Below are 26946 nucleotides of genomic sequence, written 5' to 3'. Positions count from 1 at the left end.
TTTCTTTTGATCTTTCCTATAAAATGCTATAACAGCAGCAGCAGCATTGCTTCCCCCTCTCAAATTCCTTCCATCCTGGTCTTGCCTCTCTGCCATAGTCAAGTTCTTAATCAGTTCTCCAGAATAGATCAACCCCATGGCACCCTTTGGATCCTTGTTCCTCAGTCAGGTAGATAATCTTCACCCTGCGCACCAATTTTCTTAGCTTTACTTCTTGGCCAATACGTGGTGGCTAAACATATGATCTCTGAAAGCAAACTTTCAGGGCTCAGTACCCACCTTTACCCCTTACTCGTTACTTAATTTCTCTGGGTTTCCATTTATTCATCAGTGGAATGGATATGATGATAATTCTAGTGATTACTTGGTGGGTTTGTTGTGAGCCATAGGTAAAACAGTGAAAGTGAGCACTCCAGACAACTCCAGGCACCTAACTAGCATCCCACAAATATTAGTTCCTATTATTAGTACAGGGATATGAGGGAACTCTCACTTCCCCAATCAATGAGGCAGAAAGACAGCAATGCTCAATTATCAAACCTCACATAGTGTTGTAAACTTCCATCTGATGTAACAGTGTTGAGATTACATCCCACCCTTTCTTTTTAACTCAGATACATTGTAGGTGCTCAATAAATGTGTTCAACAGACAAATCAATAATAAAAAGTTGTATTTAATGAGAACCTATTTTGTACCAAGCACTTCAGATATTTTAGTCAATCATCGAAACAACCTGGCAAAGTAGGTGTCACTCCTGTTTGAAAGACGAGGGAAACCGAAAATCAGAAAGTTTGAGTGACTTGTTCAAACCCAAAGAGCTAGCAAGTGGGGCAGCTTTCCCTACAACACCGGCTTCTTCACTTTTGACTCATGAACCTCTCCTGTAAGTAAATATAGTACTGTAAGCCCTCAGGGATTTTTTAATCGTTTCAGCATTGATAAATAAGTGACTTCTTTCTTTTAAAAAATGTTCTATTATAGCACCATCTTATTAAATAGTATGCTGTAAAGATCATGTTACATTCTTCATAATATTAAGACAAGTTTTGGCTTGTCCCCATTTAACATGTGATGTAAAGCTGGTGGATTTACTTTAAATTATTTATGAAAAGAGGCAAAAACACAAGTCGGTTTCAGGACAGAGTTTTACTATGTTGCAAGGCATAAAAAAAAGACAAAAACGCCTTTTATGAGCTGATGTTTGGAATTCTAAATTTTGTGCTGGTTTTTTTAAACATATAATTGTTGTTCTAAATGATAAGATGCAAGAAAAGGTTTCCGGCTGATATTTGCAAGCACATCTCTACAAATAACATATTGCAGGTGTGGAGAGTCATTATTCTCAATAAATGAAAAGCAAAATTGTATATAATTGTCACTATATTTCTATTTTTTACTTTAGTTTTGAAGCACAGTGTATACGACTTTTATCAGATGAATGCAACTTTCAAATCTGGGGGAGGTCAGTCTGAGGTGACTTTGCTGATTTATGATCAGATTTCTGTTCCTCATTAATTGCTGCATTTCAACATCGCTGTTCTATATGTACGCCTTATATTTTCAAATAATGGTCCATTACAGGTGTACATTAAATAATCTATGAGAGGGATGCAAAGAGCCACAGTGTCTCAGAGCGATCCCAGCAGCCTACCCTGGTTTGGACAAAGGGATAACTGGAATCAGGTTCCCCCATCTCTGGGTGGGAAGGAACAAGTGGCATCTTCCCCAGCCCTGGTGCAATTTCACATGGGTCCCAAGGTCTTTGAGTTCGAGAACTGGCATTGCCAAACTCTGGCAAACCCTTAGAATACCTCATAGTCTGGTTACTCCTCCCATGGATGTGCCTGCCTTATAAGGGGGAAAAGCAAGGGAATGGGCCACTAGAAGACAGACTTACATGGCATGTCCAGAACTGTCTGGCCCCGTGCACCTGTCCACAGGTTGATGAGTGATTAGGGGGATCCCGACTTCTCTTCTGCTGTTTCCTGCCATTGACAAAGACTATGTCCTTACCTATGCCATCTAACTGTGAAATTGGTCTTGAATCCTGGTGCCAGTGGTAACAGCTGGTGACCCGGAAAGTGCCTCCCACCACCACCACCCCACCACCGCCGCTCCCCTGCCATCGTAAGAACAACTCAAAACTGCAGAATGATCTAATGAGGGTCAGACCAAAAACAGTGGGCAGGAAGAGGTTCACTAGAATCAAGATCCTTGCCCTAAATGATCTCCATAGGTAAAGATGCTTGTTTGAAATGACTCAGGGACAAAATCAAGGCTGAAGTAGCAGGAGCTAAAGCCCGTGGGAGAGCCAGTGACTGAGCTTGGGTTGACGGTAGAAGATGAATACGTTCTGGGAGCCACAGGAGAATGGGGAAAGGCCAATATGCTTGCCTGCAGAGGCTGCCAGCCACGCAGGCCTGTTCTATGGGGCCTCTCCCTTATCTCCGGCTGCCTGTGTCCTGAAAGGGAAGCAGCTCACTTTCCAATAACCCACAACTGACTGAGGTCCATCAAGATTTAATCACAGGGTGAAAATGAGGTATCATCAAGGTCTCATATTTAGGCTTTTGACTTTCTCTCCAAATAAGGTTAATACATACAGTCTCAGACACAGGTAGACACGATGGAATGAAAAATGTTTGCCTTGGAATTTTAAACATTTCTTGTACTGGATTTCTACCTCGTGCTCCACGAGATCCCACCCCTGCTCCATCCTGACTGCAAAAGGCTTAAACTATACAGACCTCACTGCAGACTCCCAAGCCTAGGCCCAGAACCAGGGAGAGGTGAGCAAGACGACAAGCATGACAATTTTGGGAAGACCCTTGCTCCCATGGCTGTGCGAGTGTCCCAGACCCTGATCCTGCACTTGCATGGCCCTGAGAGTGAGTGTCGATCCCTTGATGCCTCACTTGCCTTGCCAGAGTCCCCACCCTGCCCGTGCCCTCAGCTTTCCAAGTGAGTTCTGCCAAGGGGGATTCCTGGCAGGGAGTCCAAGGGAGGAAGGACAGTGAGATCATGTCATTTATCTTCTGAGTCCCATCCTCTGAGGTCACCTCAGGACAGCTGTTGCCTCTGACAAGTCAGCACTGCCGTGGTGGCTTGTTCTCCATCTCTCCATCTCCTACCACTTGTCCCTTGGAGCCTAGAGGTGGTGATAGTTGGCTGCCACTGTCTTTTGTGTTTCCTCTACATCAACACATCTGTAAATAATCCCTTGTAAATAAGCCTTCTTGAATAACGCTATTCCTTTTTTCTTTTAATTTAAATTCAATTTGCCAACATGTAGTATAACACCCTGTGCTCATCACAATAATGCTATTCTGAGTGTGTCATCTTCCTGTTGAGACCTGGTCTAACACATGGCCCTCATTCAGGCTCTGCCTCTCAGAGTATGCTAAGAATTAATATTTTATGAGTCCTGTAATTACCTTGCGGATAACCCAGCTATATCGCAGTGTACCTTTTTACATTAAAAGCATTACTTAATGTAGGTGGAAACAGTCTTTTTTAAATGTCTAATTTTTGCATGGCTGCTTTTGGCCTTGGAAATAAAAGTTGCCTTGGATTTTCCTAATCTCCATGAGACCATGATGTCCTCAAAACTTCTTCCAGCAGCAGTGATGTATCATGATTAAGAAAAGAGACTTAGATGCAAATCCCAGCTCATTGGCCTAGTTGTGTGACCTTGGCCCATTCACTTACCCTGGCAGCCACAGGGGCTCCAGGTGGTCCTTCCAAATTTAGACTTTGGCTCTGAAAATATTTCCCATTGTGGGAGTCTAACACCTATGCTGTGACATGGACCCGAGAGGGACAGCACCCCGCTACTTGGTGTGCTGGTATTTTGTACACCAAGTTTTGTCTCTTTAAACTGAAGCTCTTAGCGCCTGGGAAAATCATGCGCCGTCAGCTTCCATATTCATTAGCTCGCACCTTTCCTTGCCAAGCGACAGCAAATTGTGTACACCTGAGGGAAGCAAAGTTGGAGACCCACTCCATAGGGGCAGGATGTCTGAAACAACAAAACGTGAGTTATTTTTAAAATGTTTCCTTCTCGGTCCCTCCCACTCAGTGTAATATCTGGCTGAGGTGTGAATGGCTGACTCCAGCAGGTATCAGGAACAGATGGAACCAGCTAATTATGTCTCTTACATGTGAGTGGAGATAAAGCTGTTAATGGCTAATTGTACACTTCTCCTGTTTCCCCACCACAGGGCACTGGGGCAGAGGCCACCTCCCAAACCAAACACAAACATGGCCTGTGCCCGTGGCTGAAGTGAAGTGCATGAAACAGTGTCAGAACCACATCTCCGAGACTGCCAGCTCCTCTCCAGGGCTAGCAATGAAGGAGCAGCATGTAGGCAGGAGAAGACATCCTCCGAAGTCTCCGGCTCCCCGTGCCTTGAGCCAATGAGGACCTGGCCACTGAAGGCTCAGCTAATGAAAGCTCAGCATGCGGATAACAAAGGGTTGCTTCCCTACAAGTAAATGGCATCTGGTAATTGTATCCAGCGTGCTTTGCGGTGAACTTGGCACCCAAGAATCCATGTAACATTAAGGTCTCTAGGCACCAGCCTGCATGCACCACATGACTGGACAAGAAAAGTGTTACCACCTAGAATCTTCCTCCATCTCCCAAGCCTTAAGCTGGAGGTGGTCACAGGATTTTCCTCTGCTGGGCATCTTGCAGGGAGCCATGCCTGTACAATCTCGAAGTGGAGTTTCTGACTCTACAAGGTTTGTAGGAACCTTCCTGCACAGGGGTTGGGGGCAAGACCACAAAGCAAATGCATTATAATGCATCCAGGGATTACTCCAGGGGCAGAGGTGGAAGAGGAGAGCCATGTTCTGCATCTGTAGCTCTTGGTCTGTCAGCCTCCAGTGCTTGGAAGCTATAGGCCAGGGTGTTAAGAGCCACAAAGTCAGGATGTTGTGCCCCCAAGCTTCTAACGTGTAAGCTATTTATCACTGCCCTTGCTTCCAGCTCACACCTAACTAACTGCCTCCACTATCACTTCCTGGGGTCGCCTCCTGAGTCCATTCAGTGCCTCTGAGAAGCAGATGCCCAGATGAGATTAGACATGCAAGGGGTTTATCGAGAGAAGTATTTGTGAAGGCAAGAAGGGAAGGAACTGAAAGGCGGGCCTCATTCTGGGAAGGCCAGAGGGAAAGAGGGATTGAGGTGGCAGGGAGCCATGGGTTGCAGTGCAGTTCCAAGGCAAGTCTGGTCAGACCAAGGAGGGGTTCTCCAGGCAAAGCCATCTGCCGGAGGAGTCCTGAGTCTACCAGGAACCGGCATGCCTCAGTGACCTCACTGTGCTCAAGCATTCACTGGGAGCAGCCCATGGGAAATGTGGCTTTCACACAAACATGACTATGGATCAGGAAGGATATCGGCAGGGTGGCTGGTCAACTGCACTTCCTGCAGCTTTGGATCTGAGTGGGGCACCTTCATGGTCACGGCATCTCCCAAATAAGCTGCCTGCACCAGAGTCTGCTTTTGGTGGTGGGAGTGGTGGTAGGTTAACCCAAAACTATGATGATAAGAATGCCTGAGAATAAACCATATACAGAAGAAAACAAAGCTGAAGGCTAGCATTTGGGTACCTGGATCCAGCCCATCCTGATATGAGTTAATCCATATGTTACAGTTAAAGAAGTCATTACATTTCCTTTGTTTCTTTGTTGTTTTAATCTTAGTAGTTGATGTTTAAACTGGTTAGTGTTGGTTTTCTGCTAATTGCAATCAAAAGGATATTGACCAATACAGATATCTAGATATCGGTTTTGACTAGTTTTGGTCTGAAATTCATTTTGCTTCCCCTGGAATTAGTAAGGCAGCCCTTGTGAAGATTTGCTTCCTTAAGCTTTCTCTGCGGCAACCTTAACCTTCTCCCTGCCCGGAACACTACTGCAGAAGGAAGCCTAGAACCTAGAACTTCTGTGTCATCTGATGTTCAGATTAATCCCTTTGCTTGTACTGGGTCTGTCCAGGGCTCTGTGCTTAGTGGGGGCAGTAAATGCTGGTTGAATTGAATGAAATTACTTAAATGTGACTCACCATAAATTGTTACTGACCCTGGACAAATGGACTACTGGCAAAGCTGCTAATTAATCCAACAATAATTCCGAGGCAGTCAGGCTTCATTAACGTGGGTTTTGGCCTCATTTTCAGAAGTGCTTTGGATTGACAACTGTGGCCTGGCAGCTGGAGCAGGTATGTCTGGCCAATGACTCACAATGTGCACATAACCTCCACTCCCTGGAAATTTAGACTGATCAATTGATCCCTCTTTCAAACTGGCTGTCTCTACTGGCAAAGAAAAAGTCTGTGCCAAGGTTCTGGCTTCCTCAGCAGCCTCCTCACCCAGTCGGCTTCTTCTGCAATTTCATGGATAAAAGGAGGCCCTAAGGCCTGAGAATTTCAGTTCTTTACCACCAACTGCAAAATCTGAAGGCAAAGAGTTCTGTTCAAAAGATAAGGAAAACCCTTGGACACAAAATTAATCACTTAGAGTTCAAAATAAGTGATCTTTATGTTTCAAAGATAGAAGTGAATCTGAATAAAGAGTATATAGGCATTTTTGTACTGTTCTTGCAAGTTTTTGATAGGATTAAAATAAATAGGATCTTTTGAATACTGAAAAAATGTGAGTTAAGTTTGCTAATTAGGTACGGTACAGATTTAGGGAATTATTGCTCTATCTTGTAGAAAGCTCTTATTTAGGCATGTAAATAGCACTTCTCCTAGATTCTATCACTGACTGAGATTTTCTCCTTTTCGTTAAACATTTATTTGACCATTTCAATTATTGGAGCTATCTTGAATTATGGTCTCACAGTTAACAATTTAGAAAGTGGAATCCATCAGTTAGCAAGATTTAGTTTCTTATCTAGAGTAGAATCTGGGATCCATTCTTACTTCTAGGCATATGGTTCATATGAAGACTTTCATTCCAAGAACTTCTTGACCTACTTTTGGCTTCTTGCCACAGCTGAACAGAATGGCTCCCCTCTCTCCATTTTAAAGTATGCACCACCAATAGGCCACTTATTAAGGAATAAGCATTTTCACCCATCAGGACTTATTTGGAGCCCGTGAATGATCAAGCATTTCCTGGTGTTTCAAATATAAAGCTCTGCCAGCCTCCAACCTCCCCATGTACTCTGAGACAACTTATCTTTCAAGAGGCCTTTCTTGTCCTTTTTCCCAAAGTGATTTCACAGAATTTACAGTAATTTTAGAATGTCAAAATGCATTACTTGGACAGAAAAGAACAAAGATAGATATAGCCAGTGAACACTTTTTCTACAAGAACACATCACCGTAGGTGGGCCAAGAGATAAGGTCTTCTTGCCTTCCACTCATTAAACCCATTTGTTGAAACAGTTATGAAGAACCTGCACTGTGACAAAAATTGTGCTGAGCACACAGGATACAAGGATCACCACCACCACCATCATCATCATATCCATCATTGATAAACACTGTCTGCCTGGTCAAAGTTTCCCACAAATGGGTTCCAGGTGTGCAGCCAGTTTAATCCCATCAGCCATCGGGGCAGCCAGGATGGCCGTTGAGGCAGGAGCAGCCCCTCAGTATGGTCCTGAAGCACATGGCAGCCTCATCCACGGCTCTCAACGTGCCATGTAAATCACATTTTTCACGCATGACATGACATGGTGGCAATTAGGAAACACTAGAGGAGTCTAATAATTTGAAAAATAATGACCACTTTTGTAAGTGCTTACTGGATATTTCTGTTCTGAGTACATCACCCATATCCCTCCTCTTCTCTGAATGACAAACTCTTTAAGTTAGGTAACAGCATTTTCATTTTTTCAGCTAAGAAAGCTGAGGCAGACAAAGGGTAGTCACTTACTCCAGTTCATACAGCCAGGAAGGCTGCCAGGATTTCAAGCCAGGTCTTCTGGTTCTAAATACGCATTCTTATCACTACACTGTGCTGCTTCTCAAGGATATAATTACGGTACATTACGGTAAATTCTGCAACTTACATTCATGGAAAACACTGTGGGCATACAGAGGAGGGGGCAATCCAGTCCTCCTGGGAGAACTGAAGGCTTCACCATGAACAACCTAAATGCTGGCTGACAGGATACAGTCCTGAACCACATTTCCTGGACTTCAAAACAACATTTTGGTAAACAAAGAATTAAAAGCCTTTTCTTCAATTAAAAATCACTATGACATAATGGTAATCAGAGTAAGTGACACATAAATAACAGCAGGATCACAATGCCATATGCTCCCACATCAGAATGGTGACAGAGTCAAGGCCTGTGGTCCTGGGAGTTGACCTGTGTGCTTGTCTTGGGCCTGAGCTGCTGTACATGTGTTGCTGGCCTTTCCTGAGAAGTAAAGTCCTGCCTTTGACCTCGGGGATTCTGGGACATGGGTTGATTGATTTTGCATTGGCCTATCCTCAAGAACTTGTTGGAAATTTTGGTCAGGATTTGGCAAATGGAAAGAATGAGAAATATCTTGTCCCAGTTTCTTACTGAATTTGTTCATTCTTCACTGTGATTTACAATAATTCCCTGATTTGAACAGGTTACTCAACTGGTTATTTTTTAAAGATTTATTTATCTATGAGAGAGAGAGAGAGAGAGAGAGAGAGAGAGAGATTGAATCCCAAGCAGATGCTGCACTGAGCATAGAGCCTGACACAAGGTTTGATCCCACGACCCCAAGATCAAGACCTGAGTCGAAACCGAGAGTCAGATGCTCAACTGACTGAGCCACCCAGGTGCCCTGTCAACTGTTTAAAAACCTGCAGCAGCCCCTCACAATCCATAGGGTGAAGCCCAAGCTCTATTCTTCAACCCAATGTGGAAAGACCCCGCATAAGCCCTTGTTACCTGGCCAGCTCCACTTATCATGATCTCCTCTGGCAGATCCCAGTCTTGAGCCACACCACATTCCCCTCCTTCTCCAACATCACAGGCTACATTCCTACAAGTGTCTACAACTATTTATACGTTATTTCTTCTTAGAGTGTCTTTCTTCTGCAAACACACCTGAATAACACCTATCAACTATTCACACATCAATATAAAGCTCTAAAGAAAAGTTTTCCAGGATCCCTCACTCAGTCTTGAGTAAGTTTCTATTAGATTTTCCTCTATGCTTCCTCATGCAGTAGATCTATATCTATCTATCTATCTATCTATCTATCTATCTATCTATCTATCTATCATCTGTAAACCTATATCTATATCTGCATTTCTATTTATCTATCTAGGTAGATAGATCAAGACAGATATAGGGAGAGAACTACATAGGTATCTATAGATTAGACAGATAGATAACTGCCAGATAGATAGATGATAGATGGATACATAGATGAGTGATAGATAAATAGGTAGGTAGATAGGTAGATAGGTAATCTTTAGGACATCATATTTGCAGATTATGAGTTCTTCCTGGAAAAAGCCTCTTACATATTCACCATCTCTCAGCACAGAGGATGATCCAGAGAGCACCAATGTCTGTTGAATTAACATTTCTAAGAAAATACAAACACAACAGAAAAAAAAAAAAAAGTATATTACTCTCAGATAAAAAAGGGGGGGGCACTTGAGACCTGAGCACTGGGGGCAAGTGGGGGGGGGTAATAAGAATACAAATGAAAATTGAAGAAATCTCTAAAAGCACAGTGAGCTGCCCAATGGAAAGGGGCTCAGAAAGCAGAGAGGAAGACTAGTTTTACTCATCTTAATGCAAGCCTCAGGCAAAAGGAGGAAAATTGCTTGGGTGCTGAGGAGAAGGTACAATTCTAGTAACAAAGTAAAAGAACTTTGGCTTTGAAACAAGGGATCCGGAGGGAAAGAAGAGTTAAAATATTTATAAGGATAAAAACATATGTTATATTATACGCTAACCAACAGGCCATGCAGCCTTTGAGCAAATCTCTGGAGTACAATTTTTTGAAGTTCTCTGTGAAGAGGCAGACTGTGTACATCTACAGGTTGATACGCAATCTCTCTCCCCAACAAAACTGAAAGCTTGCCTCTAACATGGTACACATTTGTCCTTGCTGTATCCAGCACAGCCTTTCCCTGCTGAGCTAAAAAAAAAAAAAAGAAAAAGAAAAAAGTGGGGGGGGGGGAGGATGGAAAAGAAAAAACAAAAAAGATAAAGGAAAGAGAAATCCTATTTAACCAACTCACAGAGGTTATCTTCTGATAATTGAGCTTGGAACTGGGCAAGCCGCCTCCTCTTTGCCAAGGTCATGGATGATTCTTGGCTAGATTATCGGGCAAGGGGGCAGGGGGTGCAATGCAGGGGAAGCGGCTTTCCTCAATCATGGCTGTTTCAGAACGATTTTAAAGAGAATGCCTTCCTTGTGGAATGCTTAATAATCTTCAGAGCCAAGGGGATGACAGCTAAGACTACAAACTCAAAAAAGAATCCAAGAAAAACCAGTCTGTCCCAGCCCTAGTGATTCTGTAGCCATTAATCGAAGAGACACCACCTGGGGAAGGCTGGTGCTTGACAGAACAGAAGGAGAAAACCAAGCCCTCGGGTCACTTATTGGAGGGAATGGATGCATGTAAATGAGGCAGATCTGGGGTAAATTTGCAGAAGAACTGCCCAACGATCTGGTATCTTCCATGCATCACAGTGCCCACCTTTCATTCACATAGGTTAACATGCAAAGAAGGAAAATAATGTTCTTTCTATGTTTACAAAAGTCTCGGGGACTTCTATATATTTTATTTCCTTTCATTCCTGCAAGAACCCTGTCAGATAGGTATGATTATCTTCAGTTTCTAGTTGAGAAAATTAAGTCCCAGAACAATTACCTTCTCAAGGAGGGGACCTGGACTAGAATGCAGGTGGCTTCATTCAAGAAATATTTCTTATTTATCTATATTATACTGTCTAGATCCTGGGTTAGCTAATAAGGATTCAAAATAAAAAAAGAGATACCATTTTAAAGACTCAGGAAACTTAATAGTAAGGAAGAAAAAAGACACATAAAGAATCACATTGCAATGTAATAAATTGAGTTAAAATTGAGGTCAGTACTAAGTACAGGAAACGAGCCTACTTTCTGGCCGAGGCATTCTGAAATGAGATGCCTCCTAAGATGCCTCTACCTCACTGTTAAGTTCTAACCTAAATCTTGTATTTTTCTTTTTCTTTTCTTTTTTTTAAGATTTATTTATTTATTCATGAAAGGGGGAGAGAGAGGCAGAGACAGAGGCAGAGGGAGAAGCAGGCTCCCTGCAGGGAGCCCGATACGCGGACTCAATCCTGGATCTCAGGATCATGCTCTGAGCTGAAGGCAAACGCAAACGCTCAACCCTGAGCCACCCAGGCATCCCTAAATCTTGGATCTTTCAATCAGATATGTGCAAATACAGAAATAAAATGAGGGATGCCTCAACCAAACATTTGTTGAGCACTTACTATGGACAGATCAATATGGGAAGGTAGAATGAAGAGAGAGGACAAAATGGTTGGATTCCAACCTATGTAAGTACGGGATCAAGATCTTAAGTGCAGAAGAGAATGTAGGGATGATGCCACTACATACTTAACATCTTAGGATGACCATGGGCATCAGTACAAGCCTTCCGATCAAATGTAGGGATATTGGTGAAGAAGAGTATGTCCACTCTTCTTTGAAGATGGAAGGGCATAGGGCAAATAACAGGACTGGGAGTAGACTTACCATCTCCTAAAGTACCCCCAAAATGGAAGTTGGAGAAGGTTTGGTTGTTTAGGATGTGAGAAGTTCAGAAGCCCTAATGCTCTGGGAAATATGAAATTTAACACAGGGTGGCAGGAAGCAAAGTTTCAGCAATAAAATGCTAACAGGGAATCATATAGAGATTCCTTGATAAATTCCTGGGTCCAGACCTGGTCCCTTTACCTTCTGTTTTTCCTGCTTCAGATCTGCAGGCTCCTTCCTCCTGAGTAATAATGACCTTAGACATGGCTCTTGCTACCTGTGAAGACAACCCCACAAGCCTCTCTCATTCAAAGGAGCTTCCCAATAACTAAGGGAGAAGAGCAGAAGATGAACTGAGCACCCCCTCCCCGGGGCTTTCCTCAGCTCCAGCTGAACCTTGCCTCAACTACTATGACCTCCTTATCTGGTTTAATTCCCACCCTTCCTCCCACCAAATAGGTCTCCCCAACTTGTGCTGGAGCAATGTGAATCTGGGGTGAAGTAGCTCATTTCCCAGTGTTATCACTTGCTGGCTGTGTGAGCATGGAAATGTATTCAACCTTTGGAGCCATGTGTCCTCATTTGTAAAAGGGAATTGTTTCAAGTTCGCCTTTTTCTGTATCCCCAATAAAATACTCCAAAACACGGTAGCTTAAAGCGACCACCACTTCTTAACTCATGGCAATTGGGGTTAAGCTCATCTGGGCAATTCTTCTGGTATTAGAGGAGCTCATTCATCCATCTGGGGTCAGCTGCCAGATGTTCGGGATTGGCAGGCTGTCAGGTAGGACAGCCAGGGGCAACTGAGCTATGAATGTCTCATCATCTGGCAGGCTGGCCTGGGCTGGTTCACATGACAGCTCAGCTTTCCAAGAGGAGCAAAAAGACAAGTCCTGGTGTATGAGTGCTTTTCAGGCCTCTGCTTGCATCCAGCCTGTTAGTGTCCTGTTGGTGAAAACAATTCCATGACCAAGCCTGGAGTCCATATGAGAGGGTGCCACCAAATAGCATGAATATATAGGGCAATATACAAAGATCAGGACACATAAACACATATGGGCCATTACTGAAATCAAGCCACTGCCAGGATAATTATAGGTTTTTGTAAGGAATAAATAACAAAACACATGACAAACAATTAAATGTAGTTTCCGGTACATAGTAAAGGCTTAATAAATGTATCATTGGGGTATCTGGGTGGCTCGGTCAGTTAAGCATCCGACTCATGATTTCGGCCCAGGTCAATCTCAAGATCATGGGATTTGGCTCCACATCAGGTTCCATCTTTAGTGTGGAGTCTGCTTGAGATGACCTCTGCCCCTCCCCTTGCTTTCCCTCGTTCACTCTCTCTCTCTCTAATAAATAAATAAATGAAATCTTTTTTAAAAAATGTTATCTATCTTTGCTGTTATCGTTGGAGTGTCAGATGGTGAGAAATACTGCTCAGAGTTCTATTCTACCTTACAGAAGGAAACAGTTTTAGAAAAGTCATTTCCTCCCCTCTCAATACCCCTCACCCCTTCCCAAGAATGGAGGAGTGATTTATCTAGTTAGGGAGTCTCATTTCCCTAATCAGTGGTTCTCAATGTCATAGTCTGAAAAGGTGATCGTAAACCCTACTTGTCTTATAGGTTTACCAAAATAATGTACATGAGCAGAAGTGTGTAAAGTGGCAAGCATGACACAAGGTTTATATATCCAGGCAGCATGGTATATCTCAGCTATCATTTGTTGAGTACTTACTATGTTCAGGAACTTTCATATGCAACATTTTATTTTATCCTGCTGATCAATTTTGATAAAATGTCTTCCTTTTACATTGGAGGTAACTGAGTTTCAGAGAGGTTAAGTCACTTGTTTAATATTATACTGTTAACAGATGGCCGAGCTTCAAATCAATTTTGCACACACACCCCTCCATAAAATATGTGATAATATTTGGAGACATTTTTGGTTATTGCTACAGGCAGAGGGATAGTGCTATTGGCACCTCGTGGGTAGAGGCCAGGGATGCGGCTGAGTATCCTACAATGCACAGGACAGCCCCCACAGTGAGGAATTACCTGCCCCAAGGTGTCAGTGGTGCTGAAGTTAAGAAATTCTGCTCTAGTGAGTATCACAGGTGCAGTTTAGTAGGATGGTTAGTGGATGGTAAGTTAGTAGATTCCTAAACCACACTGCTTGGCTCCAGTTACTAGCTGCAAGACACTGCAAGTCACAGCATCCCCATGCTCAGGATCCTCACCTCTGAAACAGAGTTAACAACGGCTCCCACTTCATGGGATAATGATGAAGGTGGAAAAAAGTTACTACACATAAAGTATTTAGGAAAGTGCGTGGCATTTAGCAAAAGCTCAATAAATGAGCCATTGATGTATCACAAAGCCACATGCATTGTAACCCCTGTCTCAGCCCATCTCTGTATAAATCTTCCCAACCCTGCTTGTACTTTATGCTCATGAGGATTCAAGCACTGTGAGGCCAGACAGCTCGGGTTCCCTGGTCTGAATCCTGACTGCCAATTTGGTGGTTTAAGTAACGGGATTCTAAGTGATTAGGAACAGATGAGAGACATGTCTCATTTAATATTTAAAAGAACCTTATGAAATTGGTACCACCATTTCTCTGATGAAGCTTTGCAGGGTTAGTTTATCTGCCCAAAGTCCTGACTAGTAATTAGAGAGTCACAATTCAAACCAGAGTCTACAACCAGTGCCTGACACTCTTCAGGAGCTGCCACCTTTCGGTGCCCTCACAAACGGATTTTCAGCGCCAAACCCTGCCCCTCCATCTATGAAAACAGTGAATTTGCAGGCAGGAGTAAAATGTCAGTGCTGCCCCTTAGAACATAATCTCTCTGAGCTGTCATGTAGAAAAAGACCCTCAACTTTGCTGATTGTCAATATCCAACAATATTTAAAGATCCTGTAACATCGAGGAAACCTAGCACCTAACTGTTGGGGAGTGAAGATCATCTTAGGATGCCTTAGAAAATCCATACATTAAGCTGGACTTAGTGACTTTGAATAACACACAAATGGTCACTTTGTACTCCTTGAAATTCCTCCCTTTCTAGTCTGACCTTGCCCAATTATGGGGGTTTATGGAGCAGGGTTGATGGCCAGGTAGGTGTCTGCAAACTGCCATGAGGACATCCATGAGCCATTCAACTGTGTCTGGGTCACAGCCTGCAAGCGTGAGAGGAGAGAAAAGGTCATTTAATAGGGCTATTGTCCTCTCAGCTTCACTGGCTCAATCCTTTTCTTAGCATTCTCAAGAAACTAATATTCCCCAGCTTGCTCTCTGCGCTGAACTTTTTGGGAAGTTGTGACCTCTGAGCTGTTTCTTGGTGACTGCAGGTGAACCTCACTTATTCCTGCCATCTTCCCTGGGAGTCTTTAAGTTCTCCTTGATTCTCCAGAACTGTGCTGATGTGGATGAAGTCCTGCTCTCAAAGTAAGAATTCCTGGGTACAAATGAGCCCTAATGGGGTACCTCTGAAAAATTACTAAAATTCTCTGAGCAATGGTTTCCTCATTCGTAAAAACAGGAAGCTAATAACGTCAAGGGCTAATTTGAGAATAAAACTGGTTTGGTTCATATCAAAGTGTGTTATAACATATATAATATATAATGAGCTATTGTTATTCCCTACCCAGGTACTCCTTTCGGGGTCCTTTGTTAAGCCTCTCTGATGTACCATGAACTAATAAAGAACTTGCATGCATTATCCCATCTAGGACACAGGATCCATTTTCGGCCCCGTTTTAGGGCTTAGGAAACTGAGGCTCACAGAGGTCGAGTAATCTCCCAGAACCAGTCCAGCAGAACCAGTCCTTGGTCTATCTTACTTAGTCCAGCTCCACTGTCTTATACCATAATATAGAGTCTCCAGTCTCCCCCCAGACAGAGAAGAGGGTGAAAAACAAGCAGGAAACCAAAGTTATTAGTATTGAGATGACTGTTCCTTCTATTGGGCTTTAGAAAAATGATATATGGTGAGGAAGACCGCTAATGCATGCAGTCTATTAAATTGCAAAACTAGGGATGCCTGGGTGGCTCAGCGGTTGAGCCTCTGCCTTTGGCTCAGGGCGTGATCCCCGGATCTGGAATCAAGTCCCACATAGGGCTCCCTGGAAGGAGCCTGCTTCTCCCTCCGTTTGTGTCTCTGCCTCTGTGTGTGTGTGTGTGTGTCTCTAATAAATAAATAATCCTCACAACTCTGTGGGTTAAATACTTCATCCCCCTTTTGACAGCTGGGAAATTGAGGCTCAGGCATTTAAGAGATGTGCCTCCAAATCACAGGGCTAGTGGATAAAGGAATCAAGCCTTGGACCCAAGTCTTCTGGGAACAATTCCTGGCACCTTTTCCACTATTCCAGTATGAATCTTAAGCTTGGTATATGCCACCTGTGTGACCTTGGACAAGTTACTTAACCTCTCTGAGGTTCGATTATCTCCTATTTAAAAGGAAAGCATATTTTAATGAGGATGATCAGGACGGCAAAGTAAAATGACGCATGCAACATTCCCAAACATGGCAAGCCTTCAAAAATTGACAGCTGGGATTATTATACCATGTCATCTCAATCAACGTATTACTACCTCATTTTTGTAACATGATTCTAAGGGGGAAAAATTGGCTTTTTTCCCTTCCTATGCAGGCAAATTCCCAATTAGCTCTTCCTTACTACAACTTCCTTCCTTGAGTATCTCCTTTATTACTAACACAGAACACTTCACTTCTGACACTTCCGGTCAGCAAACATGTGAAGGTGTCCCCCCACAACAACAAGCAAGTTCCAACACTAGCTGGGTGTCCTCCAAGTTAATCCTGACATGATCTACCTGGAGATAGCATCTGATCTCGCAGGTAAGGGCCCAGTTGCACAAGATTTCCTCCCATGCCCACTTCAGACACCAGTCACAAACTCAGATTGTCACCTGTGCTTCTGACTGACTAGCTATAGATTAGAGGTTCCAACAGCCCCTTCCTTGGACTTCAGAATCCAGTCACAAGTCAAAATTGTTACCTGTATTTCTGGTCAACTGGCTGCAAGTCAGAGATTTCTATGACCCCTCCTTGGGTTCAGATAATTTGCTAGAGTGGTTCACAGAACTCAAAGAAACATTTTACTTAATGTTCACCAGTTTATTATAAAAGGGCATGATAAATGATATAGATGAATATCTAGATGGAAGAGATACATAGGACAAGGTCTGGGAGGGTCCCAAGAGCAAGAGCTTCTGTCTCTGTGGATGTGGTCCCAACCTGGAAGCTCCCCAAACCCTGTATTATTGGGATTTTGTGATGGCTTCCTTATGTAGGCATAATCAATTATTAGCTAATTTCTAGCCCCTCTCTCCTCTCTGGGGGATGAGGGTTAGGATTAGAAGCTGAAAATTGCAAGCTTCTAATCATTGCTTGGTCTTTCTGATGACCAGCATCATCTGAGGGCCATCCAGGAGGCCACCCAGAGTCACTTCATTAGAACAAAAGATGTTCCTAGTGTTCTTATCACTTGGGAATTTACAAGGGTTTTAGGAGCCATGTGTTAGGAACTGGGGACAGGGACCAATATATCTTTCCTATTATCTCATTGCAGTTTACATTTTATACATTGTGTTTAATTTTTTCCTTAAATTTAAACTTTTTCTTCAATTTTAATTTTTTATTTTTAGTAGTTACTATATTCATGTGGTTCTAATCTCAAAGGAGTAAAATGTTGTTTTCCTAGATTTTTGAGATATAATTGATGTATAACATTGTGCAAGTTTAGGTATATAATATAGAGATTTAATATGTGTATATTGTGAAATGATTACCATGATAAGGAACGCATCCATCATCTAACAAAGTTACATTTTCTGTATGCACCTGTTCAGAACTTTTGAGATCTACTCTCTTAGCTACTTTCAAGTATACAATACAGTATTGTTAACTATAGTCACCATGCTGTATATCATATTCCATAACTTATACATTTTGTAACTGGAAGTTTGTACCCTTTGACCACTGAGGAAAATTTTTTTTCCTTTACCTTTCAATATTCTTCTAGCTGGTCTTAGTAATTAAATTGATATGAAACAGAATAACAGAAGAAAAAAAATCAAAGTTTAATTACATGTGCATGGAGGCCCAATAGTGTAACTGAGAACTAAAGAAATGACCAAGGCAGACAGTTTTTATACTTTTTAGCCAAAGAGACAATACATGTGTGAGGAATTGACAGGACAAAGAAAACTTGTTTGGGAGCTTCAGTTAGTCAGGGATTCTAAACAAAATTTGGGCCAGGGTAGTAAATTAGTAAAAGTAACAAGGTTTATTTATATAGCCTTCGTGGCTCTGAATTCCCTATCTCTCATGAGAAGGATGTCTCTTTATCTCCTGGTACAGGGAGGGTATTTTTCCAGTGGAGATCTGTATCCTGTCTTTTGGAGACAGAGGGAGTCACAGTGTCTTTCTTGCACTGGCTGTTTCTTAAGCAACTTTAATTCAAAATAAATAATTTGCTGGGATGCCCCTGCCCTTGGCCACCACACTACTTTATCCATTTCTGTCACATATTCCTGCCCCTGGCAACCACCAATCTGTTCTGTTTCTATGAATCTGGGTTTTTAGATCCCACATATAAGTGAAATCATGCAGTTTTATCTTTGTCTGATCTGTTTCACTTAGCATAATGCCTTGTCAATTACTACTTGACTGCATATCCATGGGTTTATTTCTAGGCTCTTGATTGTGTTCCAATGGTCTATGTGCCTGTTTTTATGCTAATGCCATACTGTTTTGTTTACTAGAGCTTTTAATATAGTTTTAAATCAGGAAGTATGATACCTACAGATTTGTTCTTCTTTTTCAGGATTGCTCTGGCTAGTCAGGGTCTTTTGTGGATCCATACTAATTTTAGGATTTTTTTTTTTCTATTTCTATTTCTATTTGTTGGAATTTTGATAGGGATTTGCATCTAATCTATAGATGACTTTGGGTAGTATGGATATGTTGACAACATTAATTCTTCCAATCCATGAATAAGAGATAGCTTTCCATTTATTTGTGTCTTCAATTTCTTTCATCAAAGTCTTATAGTCTACAGTGTAGAAATTTTTTTTTAAAGATTTTATTTATTTATGCATGACAGACACAGAGAGAGAGGCAGAGACACAGGCAGAGGGAGAAACAGGCTCCATTCAGGGAGCCTGATACGGGACTAGATCCCTGGTCTCCAGGATCTCACCCTGGCTTGAAGGCGGTGCTAAACTGCTGAGCCACCAGGGCTGCCAGAGTGTAGAGTTTTTTTACTTCCTTGGTTACATTTATTCCTAAGTATTTTATTGTTTTGGGTCTTGTTTTTGTTTTAGATTTTATTTATTTATTTATTTAACAGAGAGAAAGAGTGCACAAGCAGGAGGAGGAGCAGGCATCAGAAGAGGGAGAAGCAGGCTCCCTGAGGAGCAGGGAGCCTGATGTAGGGTGCAATCCCTAGACTCCAGGATCATGACCTGAGCTAAAGGCAGATTTTAACCAACTGAGCCACCCAGGCACCCCAGTATTTTATTGTTTTTGATGCTATTGTAAATGCAATTGTTTTATTTCTTTTTCAAATAATTTTTTATTACTGTATAGACACAAAACTGATTTCTATATTTTGGTTTTGTTTCCTGCAACTTTATTGAATTTATTAGTTATAGGAGTATTTTGGTGGAGTCTTCAGGTTTTTCTCTATATAACACCATGTCATCTGTAAACAGACAATTTTATTTCTTCCTTTCTGATTTGGATGTCTTTTACTTCTTTTTTTTTGCATAATTGCTCTGATTAGGACTGGGAGTGCTAAGAGTGGGCACCTTTATCATGTTCCTCACCTTAGAGGAAAAGCATTCACCCTTTCATGATTGAGTATGATGTTAGCTGGGCTTATCATGTAGGGTCTTTATTAGAATGAGATATGTTCTTCCTATACTTAGTATTTTTTTTTAATATGAACAGCTATTGACTTTTATCAAATGTTTTTTTCTGCATCTACTGAGATGATATGATGTTTATCCTTCATTCAAGGATTGTGACGTATCACATTTATCAATTTGTATACGATGAACTATCCTTTCATCCAGGGGATGAATCCCACTTGATCATGGTGTAAGATTTTTTTTTTAAGATTTTATTTATTTATTCATGAGAGACACAGAGGGAGAGAGACAGAGAGGCAGAAACATAGGCAGAGGGAGAAGCAGGCTCCATGCAGGGAGCCCGACGTAGGACTTGATCCCAGGACTCCAGGATCACTCCCTGGGCTGAAGGCAGGTGCTAAACCGCTGAGCCACCCAGGAATCCCTGTAAGATCTTTTTAATGTGCTATTTAGTTTGAATAGTATTTTGTTGAAATTTTTTATATCTATATTCATCAAGGATATTGTCTTTAGGTTTTTTGTTTGTTTCTGTATGTTTTTATTTGAAGTGCTCTTATCTGGCTTTGGTATCAGGGTAATAATGCTGGTCTCATAAAATGAGGGTTTTTTGGTTTTTTTATAAAATGAGTTTAGGAGTGTTCCCTCCTCTTCAATTTTTTGAAAGAGTTTGAGAAAAATTTTTATTAATCCTTCTATAAATGTTTGGTAGAATTTACCAGAAACCATCTGGTTCCTGGATTTTTCTTTATTGGGAGAGTTTTGATTACTGGTTCAACCTCCTCACACAGTATTGGTCTGTTCAGATTTTTTATTTCTTTCTGATCCAGTCTTGGTATGTTATACATTTCTAGGAGTTTATCTATTTCTTCTGGAGCATCTGGTTTGTTCGCCTATAATTGTTTATAGTAGTCTCTTATAATCCTTTGTATTTCTGTGGCATCAGTTGGAATGTCTTCACTTTCATTTATAATTGTATTTACTGGCTCCTCTCTTTTTTTCTTGGTTAGTTTAGATAAGGGTTTGCCAATTCTGTTCCTTTCAAAGAACCAACTCTTAGTTTTGTTACTCTTTTCAATTGTTTTCCTATTCTCTAGTTCATTTATTTCTGCTCCAATCTTTGTTAGTTCCTCCCTTCTACTAACTTTGGTCTTAGTGTGTTGTTTTTCTAGTTTCTTGAAATGTAAAGTTTCAGGGCTATAGGCTGGAGTTTGAAACCATTCCTGGTAGGGTGAGGTCTCGGCCTGTGTTCCCTGACCAGATAGTGCCACTGCCTGCCCTCTGTGTTCAGGCAGGGCTGAAGGCAGAACTTTGCTGTCACATGAGATTTCAGGCTATGCTCTGAATCAGGCAGGATTATAGGCTGAGCTCCATTGCAGGCAAGACTGTAGGCTATATTCCAAGGCTGTCCATGGTCACTGTTGAGGCTCCCTGGTTAGGTAGGGCCAAAGGCTATAATACTTAAAGTTGAGCAGGGCTTCTGACTTGGATTTCTGCCCAAGTATGGCTATAGGGTGGGCTTCACGGCTGCCTGGGTTCTCTGGCAAGGCTTACTGGATGGCAGCACTGGAGGCTATACTCAGCAACTCAGGGAGGCACAAATTTGCTTCCCTATCTGCGTGGGGTCCTAGAATGGGCACCATGGCCAATATTGCTCATTGGCTGGGGACTCAAGTCAGGCACAATTACCAATTGAGTTCCCCAGCCAGAAGGGGTCACCAGCTAGATTCTGCATATGAGCAAAACCACTGGCTATGATCTCTACTTAATGCAAGCAGAAATGTGTTTTGCCAAGATCTGAACACTGGTTGCTATAAGCCCTATTCCCCTTCTCTGTCTCTATCTGATCCAGAGTAACCAAGCCTTGTATATTCCCCTAGTGATCCCCATGAGGTGGGCCCCACCCCACCCAAGTGAGCCTCCTGAGAAGTTTTCCACAATCCTGGGGAAACTGCATGTCTACCTGGAGCTGTTTTTCCCACTGGAAAAACCATAGGCTCATAGAGGCCCTCTCAGTGTGGTGCGGTGCAGGCCTGGAAAAGGGGTGATTTGGTCAGAATATAGCCACTACTTTCACTCTTCTAATGAGGTCCTTCTCCATTTCTGTGGTCTAGGAAAGTACTTCAACCTCACCCTCATATTTTAGGGTTTTCACACTGGTAATCTATATCATCTGTCTTACCTATGGATCGTTGCTAGTTGGGCTTATGCTGGGGAAGACTAAAGTTGGGAACAACCTGTGTCACCATCTTGGTTATATAATGTACACATTGTATTTAAATATGTTATTTCAGTAAGCCTATGACACAAGCAGGGGTTATGATCCCCTGTTTCAGACAATGATGTTGAAATGATAGAGAATAATCACACTTTCTCAAATCACTTAAGTGGTAGTAAAGGATTTAGGGATACAATCTAGTTTTTTTTTTCAAATGAAGAATCATTTCATTGCATTTTATCAAGCATTGAATATGATACACACTACCTCTTCATTCACTTATTTATTTAGCATCTATCAAGTTATCCTTCAGGTTTGAGAGTAAAAGTTGGGTTCAACTTTCTTCTCACTTAGGGGTCATATTCCTAGTTAGAAAATTGAGTTTCTTATTAGTGATAGAAGAGGCCTCCCCAAGAGGCAAGGATACCATTTATTAATTTAAGATATTTATTAAGCACCTTTTATATGCTGAGAGATAGTACTAAGTATAGGAGAAACAGCAGACATAGACTTTGTCCTCTTAGGAAGCATCTGAGTGGAATGAAGTATTATACATGCTTCAATACAAGTGCTACGAAGGAAAAAATAAGTCACCAAACAAAACCTAGAGGGGTCAGAAAAACATCCATGGAAAATGATATCTGAGCTGAAATGTGAATGATAAGTTGATGTTAACTAGGTAGTAGTAGTTGTTTTTGGTTTTGTTTTTAAGATTTTATTTATTTATTCATGAGAGAGGCAGAGACATAGGCAGAGGAAGAAGCAGGCTCCCCCAAAGGAGCCTGATGCGAGACTTGATCCCAGGACCCAGGGATCACGACCTGAGCCGAAAGCAGATGCTCAACCATTGAGCCACCCAGACATCCCCATGTAGTAGTTATTCAAGCAAAGGAAAGCATATGCAAAGAAAAGGTGTGGTGCATAGGAAAAGTGGAATCACTGGAAAGCCAGAGTATAGAAGAAGGGGATTCAGAAAGTCAGACTAAAAAGGAAAGTAGAGAAGAATATTGCATATTGTTGTATAAGTTGTGCCAAGTTCTAACTTCATCTGAAATCCCTTGAGGAATCATTCAGAAAATTTAAGAAAGAGGCAACCAAATCAGGCTACTGATTGGCTTATTGATATTTTAGAAATATCACCACAGTTGGTCAGAGTAGAGAAAAGACTAGAAACAGTAAGACCAATTAGTGTTACCTGTAACAATCCAGGTGAAAGATGACAGTGGCTTGGAGGTGGCTGTGAGGATGAAAAAACATATGGATGGATTCCTAGGATATTTAGAGGAGAACATTAATAGAGCTTAGCAAATTAGCAAGTTACACTGGTCACATTCTCATCTCTGCTACTGTCCCAATTATTTGCACTGGGAAAATGAATAGAGCTCAATCCTGCCAGACCTGACTTGGAATTTGGAGAGCCACCAGAAGATAGGTTTTGGGGTCAGTGCCTGCAGATCCTTCAAATAGGTAAATTTTGACTACTGAGCAGATTTCCCACCAACATACTGACAAGTCTCCTAGCAAAGGGACCAGTGCAAAAAGTATATAACATAAGCAAGGTCTCCATTCCAGGATGACAGTTGACACATCAGCACTGTTGTAGCAACAGGGCCAGCAATGGCCCACAGCAAACACCTCAAGTCTGGAATTGGCTAAATTGGACTCCTGACAGCTTCAAACTCAGAGGCAAAGCCTGCATCTCAAACAGAAGAGGGAGAATTGTCTAAATGCTTCGATTCTTGTAATTGAAGCAATTGCACATCATTTTACATGCCAGCCTCCTGACAGGATAACCAGTTTGAGCTGAGTGTGGGAATTCAATTATGTATCTTCTGTCTGCATCTTTGAAAGAAAACCACCCGACTGGCCTGTCAAATATCCAGCATGTTTGCCTGTTGGAAATTGCTATCTCCTCCTGACACAGAAAATGTCTCTGCAGAAGAAAAACCTATTATATTTTACAAAGCTGGCATAACCCTATCACAAAACTTGACAAAAAAGCATAGAGAAAGAAAACTACAGACCAATTTTATCTATGAATATAAATGCAAAATTCCTAAATAAAATATAAGCATATGAAATATGGCAGTGTAACACTAGAAGTTTTTCTATGAAAATTGAAACAAAGCAGTATGCCGACTATGACCCTAATTATTTAATATCACTCTAGATGTCTGGCCAAAGCAATAAGACAAGAAACATAAATAAATAAAGGATGTAATTGTTGAAAAGGAAATGGCAACATTTCTCATTATTGTCATATATCTACCTAGAAAATCTAAGCAAATTAACTAAAAAAGAGTCTTAGCACCCATAAGAGTTCATTAATTCCTCTTCTGGTAATTTAATCTGAAGAAATATCCAGAGAGTCAAAGATTTATGATAGTCTCACCCCAGTGTTATTTTTATCAGTGAAAAACCTGAATATAATCCAAATATCTAACAATAAGGGCATGATCAAATATATTGCTTCAGATCCAGATGATGAAATATAAAACAACTAAAACATTTAAACATGAAAATGTTCATATATCCTGGTAATAAGCACAAAATAGAAACTTCAATAAAACTTCTGTAAAATAAACAAATAAATATGTATATGCATGCATTTGCATAGAAAACATACTGGAGGGGGATCCCTGTGTGGCGCAGCGGTTTAGCACCTGCCTTTGGCCCAGGGCGTGATCCTGGAGACCCAGGATCAAATCCCACGTCAGGCTCCCGGTGTATGGAGCCTGCTTCTCCCTCTGCCTGTGTCTCTGCCTCTCTCTCTCTCACTGTTTGCCTATCATAAATAAATAAAAAAAAAAAAATTAAAAAAAAAAAAAAAAAGAAAACATACTGGAGGGAAGGAACATGAAAATGGCATCACAGTTATCACTGGACAAGGATTTTTCAACTTTTATAGAATTTGCATGCACCAGTCTTACAAACTACACTATAACTTACTAAAAAATACACTGTAAAAATTTGGGGGATATTTCCAGATGATGTCTGAGATCCCTGTCAATCTATTTCTGGCATAAATTTCTATAAAAATCTGATACTTTACAGGCTCTGCACTCAGCACAGAATCTGCTTGAGACTCTCTCTCTCCCTCTGCCCTCCCCACCTCCTCTCCTCTCTCTCAAATAAATAAATAACACTTTAAAACAGAAAAGGATCTGTGATACTATTACCCCCTGTCGACTTGTGTTGGACCGCCCCATAATGACTGCAAGTAGCTTCACTCAGTTTTTGGGGAGCTTGGCTTCCTGAACACAGACTCTATCCTTCAACCTTATCATCCAACAAAACCTTTTTCTTTCCTGGCCCCAGCTGGATCCCAATTTGTCATCCAACTCCTTGTCTGCCTTACTCACTGCCTCCTCTGAGCCCTTTTAACCAACCCTTATCAAAATTACATAGTGTGACCCCATCTGAGATGAGCTTTCCAGGTGGCTTATCTTTCAGCATCACTATATCAAAAACCACTTGGATGCCTGGCTCTGGACTCTCCCTGGGGACATCCACCAACTATAGGGTAGATTTACATGGGTCCTCCCTTACAATAAATTCCCTGTCTGAATTTTGCCTGTGGTAGACCACAGCAGACCCAACCTAGCCACCAACCTCGCAGACCAATACTTAAACCTGAAGGAGCTAAATTCAAGCAAAATATTTACTTACTGAAGGTGGCCTGAAATGGGAAGACCCTGGAGATTTACTGAGCCCAGGGAGTTTAGAAAGAACTGAGAGTCAAATCCAGAGACAGCAGCTGTGAAGTCCCATCCAGAGAATGAGAGCAAAACCATAAACCAGAGACAAAGTCTAGGATATGGAAAACTCAGAAATTATGCAGGAAAGCTAGGACACTGCTATACAATCTCCAAGATAGCCAAGACTCAGCTTCAGCGATCAATTGTGGACATATTGTGAACAATTAAAACAAGGGACCCAGAAACACAAGCTCAAATGACCAGAGTCCAGGCAGTAATCTAAAAGAGTGAAGATGATGGCCAGCTGGAGAGTGCATGCATCATGCACTCAGGATTGTTGATCCACTACTACCAGGTCCGTTCTTAAAAAAAAAAAAAAAAAAAAAAAAAAAACTAGGACTCTACACTTTATGTGAAATCCTCCAATTTTTAAATGTTGCCATTTTTCATATTTTGAATGTTATACATGCCAAACAAAACATATTTGCATTGATTTGGTCAATGCATGACTTCTAAGGGAAAGTTACAAAGTTGGAAAAAGATAAGGAATTGATTCTTGATTGGATCATCAATTGATGACTGACCCATCCTCAACCTCCCCAACTAACAGGCTTCCCTTTATAGGTATGTGGGAAGGGAGAACTATGCTTTCATTGCTCCAAAGAGTGACCTATCCTACCCCAGGTTGAGGGCAAGGGGGAACCAAACACCCACTTGATGAGGAACAGAAGGCTAGTTGAGAACAAAGACAAGTCACACCCTCCAACACCCCCTCCCATGGGATAGATGTGACATTCCTCAGGCACTCCTGTCTGCCCTAAAACTAAGGGAAAGGAAGAATTTATAGAGATTATAGACAGGAATCTCCCTCAGTTTATAAAATGTCCTTAGTGATTTACAAGAAAAAGCATTCTTATCAATAACCTACCTTCTGGAAGGAAAGTTCCAACTGTCTTAATGTTAATGCTTTACTAGAGGGAAAAACAACCTTAATTTAACAGTGGCAAGGCCTCCAATATCTTGTAGGTCCTCTTTAGCATACAAAAGTTCTTTTGAAAACCTCCCTTCTCCTTACCTCCCCTTACCTCCTTATACTCCCAAGTATATAATCAGCCACACCCCTCACAACCCCAGGGGCAGCCACTCTTCGTGCCCACGGGTCTTGTCCCCGTGCTTCAATAAAAACCACCATTTTGCACCAAAGATGTCTCAATAATTCTTTCTTGGTTGTTTGCTCAGGACCTCACCCCACCAATCCTCATCTATATTCTAAAACTACATCATACAGACCCTAGCCCTACCTATTCCCCCATACTTTGGAGTCTGGTCAGTTCCTAAACTTTGAATACGCATACCCTCAGGAAACCAACTGTGAGGCACTCAGAGGCACAATAAGAATGACTGCGGAAA

The 26946-nt window shown here is 41.7% G+C and overlaps 1 long non-coding RNA gene across 3 annotated transcripts in view; it reads right to left on the bottom strand.

Moving 5' to 3' along the window:
- Positions 1–26946, bottom strand: part of LOC144319235 (uncharacterized) — an 824173-nt gene that overhangs the window by 685458 nt on the left and 111769 nt on the right. The window lies entirely within an intron of this gene.

This window comes from Canis aureus, chromosome 8 (genome assembly GCF_053574225.1).
Source record: "Canis aureus isolate CA01 chromosome 8, VMU_Caureus_v.1.0, whole genome shotgun sequence".
NCBI lineage: Eukaryota > Metazoa > Chordata > Mammalia > Carnivora > Canidae > Canis > Canis aureus.
This window is presented reverse-complemented; position numbering and strand designations above follow the sequence as displayed.